This window comes from Poecilia formosa, unplaced genomic scaffold (assembly GCF_000485575.1).
Source record: "Poecilia formosa unplaced genomic scaffold, Poecilia_formosa-5.1.2 Scaffold588, whole genome shotgun sequence".
NCBI lineage: Eukaryota > Metazoa > Chordata > Actinopteri > Cyprinodontiformes > Poeciliidae > Poecilia > Poecilia formosa.
The window spans coordinates 140022-146503 of NW_006800527.1; the positions used below are offsets into that span (position 1 = coordinate 140022).

Below are 6482 nucleotides of genomic sequence, written 5' to 3' on the forward strand. Positions count from 1 at the left end.
TGTGAGTGTGTTGTTCTTTCAACAAATAGACAATTATTATAATAACCGATTAAAATAATTACCTTAATTAATTAATTAATTAATTTCACTGCCTTTCAAAAAGATGCTATTTAAAATCTAAAAGTGTACCACAAAGTACTCAAATTTTATTTAATTTCACGTAAATCTGGCTGCAAGCACCCAGGGGTTTTTACCTGAGATCAGATTTTGCTGCATCTATTCAGTAAAGTAAATGAAGCTTATAATGTCCTGACAAAGACAGAGAAACATAATCAAACAGAAGTCAGACTTTTTATTTTTTAATATTAAGTTTTGTTTACAGTTGTCCAGGCAACCAGAGAAATGTTCAGGAAAAAAAACTGTAAAATAAAAATCTGTTTGTTGTGTCCCCCTACTTCAGGTTTCTTCCTTCTTGCCACTTTGTTTCCAATCGGTCATTTACGAGTTAATTAGTTCACCATGGCAACCAGGGCCAGCCATATGATTGGAGCAGCTGTGGAGGAGATTAGCAGGAAGGACGCAGCTGCTAATTATAGAGCAACAGGCTGCCAGGGTTAGCCAGTTTGGAGCAGCTGCTGCCTGGCTCAAGGGCAGGTGGCAGCAGCTTCGGCCGGGCTGGTTTCCTCAGAAGAACATGTTCCCACTTCTAAGCACCGGATCCTGGAGAATGTCGTCCAAACAGATCCGAGGGATGAGGGAATGATTCAGCCTCTCAGACCTCGCTTTAATCTGCAGCACAAACCCATCTGCTTCCTGGTTGGGTCAGCCAATCAGGGTGAGACCTACAGGTGAGTCAGGAGAGTTCATCTGCTGACTGATGGAAAAGAAACGGACTGCACAACAGAACCGGGTCATTCCAGGTCAAACAATCCAGGAAAAACATCCTCAAACATCTAATTACTGCTAATTCATGACAGAAAATAATCTTAACATCTAGCTGCATAATTGTTCCGATAACTTTTAATGTAAAAATGTCCAATTTTATTTTACCTGAGAATGCTGAAACATTTTGCATGAATTAAAATTTTTCTTTAACCCTTTTTTGCAGCCAAAAGTTAATAAATTATGTGATAATCAACAACTTTTCACATTGACCAATCCCTCCAGAATTTCACTTTCAATTTTCAGTTTATTTATTTATTTTTTCATATTTGATTTTTTTTTTTAATCCATGTAACCTGCTGCCGGCCGCGCCACAAAAATCAACACCTACACTCACACATGAAAATGGCTGCAAACAGAAACATAAATGTGCAACTGTACATCTCTGAAAAGCAGAAGATGCACAAGATCCTGTTGTCCAAGATCCTGCACAACCAACAAGGATGCAGCAACTGGTTTCACCTGTCTTTTCCAGCAGCCATTGTAATATAAAACCAGCTGACCCAACCTGCTGGAACTCATCTTGGGTTGGTAGGTGATGGGGCAGAGCCTGTCGAATGTGACATTTTTTAAACAAATAATTTTTTAGATGCCAAAAAACATTAACTTATTTCCAAAAAAATAATTTAAAAAAAGGCAGCTGTAGTTTTTTTAAGCACTTCACTGATTTTTAAAATCAGTTGAGACCCAAATGGAAGCAAAAAAAACATGCAAAAAATTTATTTTACATGATCGGTTCCCTCTAGCTGTTATATTGAAGGTTTATTTATGTGTCCCATGAGAGTCATGGCAGCTCTGGAGGAGCTGCAGAGATTCACAGGATTACTAGGAACTATTAGCTCCACAAATCTGGACTTTTTGGAAGATTAGGAAGAGAAAAGCAGCTGAATCTAAACCCTTATTAGCTGTTATTGATCATATTTGTGATTATTTCTGATCCCACCATGCCCTTTTCTAGTTTAGAAAATAAAATACTCACTTTTATCCTCATTCAAAGCAACATCACCCGTGAGCTTCAGTTGGCCCACATACAAACAAACGGCTCATGCAGGTAAACACACAGCAGCCCTGCTGGTTTTATTGCATCATCCAGAGTGAACATATCACTGGAAAACCTTGGATGTGTTGAAGTGGTGAAGAAGATGAATCAGGACTCTGATGTGCTGCAGACCTGAGGACAGACGAAGATTTACCTCCAACACACGGAAATAAACCTGTGAGAAGGTCTATTTAAAACTGGATGCAGTTCAGAGCTCAGCAGGACGCTGTAACCCGATCGAGTGCAACTCGCTGCAGAAATTATGGGTCTAAATTAATATCCACTCACAGCCTAAATGTCACACGGACTGGAGAGTTTGTACAGCGGCAGTGCCTTCAATGGAACAGAAACTCATTTTACCGTCTGAATGGACATGGCTTCAACTTTATCAGCTAAATCTGAAGAGCTGAGGAAGCTGCACATACAAGCATTTAGAAGAAGAAAAAGGAGGAGAGAAAAGGAAGGAAAACAAAAGAGAAGGAAAAAGAAAAAAGAGAAAAGAATGGAAAAGGGATGAAGAGAAAAAATAGGAAAAATAGGAAAAGAGAGAAAAAAATGAAAAAAGAGAAAAAGAAAAGGAGGGTAAGGAAAACAAAAGGGAAATTATAAAAAAGAAAAAACAGAAAAAGGAGGTGAACATTTTTCATTTTTGAGAGAAGCTAAAGAAAAAATAAGGAAAAGAGAAAAAGAAAACGGGAAGAAAACATAATAAAGAAAAGGAAACACAATAAAGGAAAGAGAAAAAAATTAAGTTGTGCATTTTTTGAGAAGAAAAGGAAACAAGAAAAACGAATGAAAAATAAAAAAGCAGGAACAAGAAAAACAAAAAGGAAAAGAAAGTTGCACATTATTTTCATTTTTGAATGAGAAGAAAAAAGGGGAAAGAAAATAAGAGAAAAACAACAAAGAAAAGGAAAAAAAATAAAATATAGAAACAGGAAAAAACAAAGTTGCACTTTTTTAAAACAAATTTTTTTGATAGAAAAGAAAGAATGCTGCACGTTAAACTAAAATGTAATTAAACCCAGAAAATTCAGATGGGAAGCAAAGCAAAACCAAACCAGGAGTGAGTTGATGAAACTCAGGTTATCCAGGAAAAACAGCCGAAAAATCATATTCTGAGACAAACTATTGATTATTGATAGAAGAAAGAAAACCTGAGTTGAGATAAAATGGCGAAATGCAGCTGAAGGACACCAGGATAGAGGAATATAATGAGCGACTATAACTGGAAATGGGGAACATTAAATGTTTCGTCTTCCCAGAGGAATCTGTTTCCTGACTGAGGTTCCACTGCAGGAGTGGAGCAGAGGTGTGCAGATCTCCCAGCATGCACTGGGGTAACACCTGAGCAGGTGAGGTGTATGTCAGAAGGTTTCACAGCTGAATTTGTGAACACGACGAGGAGAAAACAGAGCGTAGCGCAGCAACAGGTGTTGAGCTCATCGCTACCAATGAGGTGGTGTCGAGTTTGCGTTGCTATGGGAACGTGCTGACCACACCGAGGCTGCTGGTGTCGTTACACGTTGATGCATCTCTGATGTAAAAACGAAGACTGATATCACCTCGTTACACACACTGTGATTTATTCAAGCGTTTAATTTTGTGGGGCATCATTTATAAAATTACACGGTCAAAAACTAACAGCAAAGATTTGGCTTATTTAGCCTCTCATTAGAGAAAACAATGTTTTTAGTCAGATTTTCATCATGTTATTCACACATTGATAAATGTTACAAAATTTAAACTAAATATTTAATTAGCAAGCTAAATATTTAGTCTACAAACAAGCTATTTAGCTAGAAAGCTAGAATTTTTATTTTAAAACTAAACATTTTGTTTGGAGCTAAAAATGTAATTTGTTAATTATGTAGCTACAAACCAAATATTTAGGTGGAGACAAAACTAAATATTTTGGTTAGCAAGATAAATATTCAATTAATCAACTAAATATTTAGTCGACTAAATATTTAGCAACAAGTTATTTGGTTAGCAAGCTAGATATTTAGTTTAAAACAAAAATACTTAGTTGGAGCCAAAGTCAATCTTTAGTTTGGGAACTAAATATCTGGGTTAGCAAACTAAATTTGGAGCCAAGCTAAACATTTAGTTGACAAACTAAATATTTAGGAACAAACATATTTAGCAAGTAAATATTTAATTTCAAACTATTTGTTTAGCAAGCTTCATATTTAGTTTAAAATTAAATATTTAGTTTGTTAGCTATATGTTCCAAACTAACTATATGGTTAGAAAGCCAAATATTTGGGTTGTAGCTAATTATTTAGTTAACTAAATATTTAGCTGATAACTTGGAGATGGTCTGTCAATGCAGTAAAGTTTGTGCATTTCTTTTCTTCCACACATTTTTCTTCCACTTAATGTTCCATTGATATACTTGAAAACATCACTCACTTTATGTCTGTATGCTGATGAGTGAAACTCTAGGCAATGAAAGCATCTCAGATCCCGAGAAACTGCATGTGGTTCCCAGAAACCTTCAACACCAGGTGTAAATAAATCAGTGCTAACCTGTTAAACTTTAGCTACTAATTGGTCTGGGAATAACAATAACAACTCAAAACATAACCTAATTAAATCAAAATTTTCCAATATGTTTTCAGTGTTCAACCAGCATTAAAGCATCAGATCTGACCCACTCCAGCCCAGTTTAGCCGGTCAGAACAAGTCCAGCAGCTTTTCAAGTATCATCTGAGCATTTCACCTTCCTCTAACCCTAAATATAACCCCAGTCATGGAAAGAGTCTGTACCTGCCTGTGTGTCCATCTGTCTGCCTGCAGCCGAATGCGGCCCCCGGCAGGCACACACCGATCTGCTGCGCGGGTCTCTGGGTTCATGGAAAACTCAGAGGGTGTCAGATTTGTGAGGCCAGAGGTCAGTTTATTTCCAGCGTCTGTCTTCATCACCCGAACGCCTCACGCACAGGCAGGCTGGGTCCGGTCTGTCTGTCCGGCGTTCCCTGTTGGATTCGCAGAAGTTTGCAACAATTCCTGATGCTCCTTCAATGCAAATTTCCTGGATGGATCTCAACACTTCTGTGACAGAAAGATGTTTAGTAAAAGTTAAAGTGCAGAACGCCAGACTCTGCTGCCATCTAGTGTTTAAAAGTTGTCATTGAAATTGGGCAATTACTTTTATTCTTTGAATATGGTCTCAATCATAGGTGTTAATAGTCAAAACACGTCAAAATACTCCAACTAAGTATTGGTGTACTTAGTTGGAGTATTAAGTAAAGAATATTTAAGTATTAAGTAAAGAAACAAAACAAAATAGAAATATGGTTTTATTTTCTAAAAAAAAAAACATATTTCTGAATTTGAAAAGTTGAAAACTTGTGAGAAAAAAATAATTTTTAAATTAATCTAAAAAATTGTATATAGATTATACAAGATTATATTTTTTTTCTCGTCATTTTGATTTTTTTCTTACCATTTCAACTATTTTTCTTTTTTTAAAGTTCTCTTCTCTTCCTTTGACATTATTTGCACTTTCTTGTGTTTTTTCTTATTTCATCTTTTTTCTTAGAATTTGTATTTTTTGGCACACTTTTAGTTTTTATTTTAAAACGTTTCTTGTCATTTCGACTTTATATCGATTTGGTATGACGTCATAGTCAGATTGCGTTGAGTAAAGGGAAATATCGAAGCTGAGAGAAGCTTCCAGAACTGGCACAGAGGGAGTTTGGCCTTTATATCCGTAAAAAAAGAGGTATAATATATCCTTACTGGGTATAATGCATGGGTTAACTGTCAGTTAAACATTTACCAAACAATTTTCCATATTTCAGAATGAAAAAATGAAGTATCTGATCTGGACGGAGCCAAGTCCCAGCTAGCTGCAGCCCTTAACGTTAGCTCATGTAGGAAGACGTTTTTCCCCGGTCAAACAAAACTAAAGGTAAGTTAAAAAGTTGAGGTTTGTGTTATTTTTATATTCTGTTAAGTCTTTTTATGTTTAGGCATTAAAATACGTCGAAATGTTTCAAGGTCAATGCTAACATTCTCACTTCCGTTTAGCTAACTTTTAGCGCGGCTATGCTAATGTTAGCATTTAGCTTAAAACAATTTAACCGCTGTTATAAATATCGCTAACTTGCTAGCCTTCAAGTTGTAAATTATTATTACGTTCCAAAATCTTTATAGTATATCCACTTTATTGTACGGTTTATTTACACACAGATTTAAACGGCTGTATTGCAAATTGTCGTTCATTTACATAGTTACATGAGTTCACATCAGGCTCACTGAGTGCTCAGATTGGTGGCTCAAATCTAACGGCATAATTATCAGCAGCGCCAATATAGAGAAACTAGACTGGAAGGAAGTTTTTAAGCAAAAATTCAGAGACCTCACTCAGAAAAATGTGGGTGTTAAAATGTGTGATACACATAATCCTGGAGCTCTTAAAATTTCTATATTTTCTTCTCATCTTCGCTGCTTTCATTTTGTGTATTCAGAGTTGTTAATTAAAAACTGTAAAAGCAATCAGTTGTATTATATTTTATTTAAAAATAACATTCTTTACCCACTTAAAGTTACT

General features: G+C 35.9%; 1 long non-coding RNA gene across 1 annotated transcript; it reads right to left on the bottom strand.

Annotated features, from left to right (window-relative positions):
- Positions 1-283: 283 nt before the first annotated feature.
- LOC107834336 (uncharacterized) lies at positions 284-4990 on the bottom strand. Its single transcript, XR_001660129.1, has 3 exons — positions 4694-4990; positions 1862-2045; positions 284-833 (listed from the first exon to the last, which is right to left on the bottom strand). It is a non-coding gene; the product is annotated as an uncharacterized LOC107834336 (long non-coding RNA).
- Positions 4991-6482: the final 1492 nt, after the last annotated feature.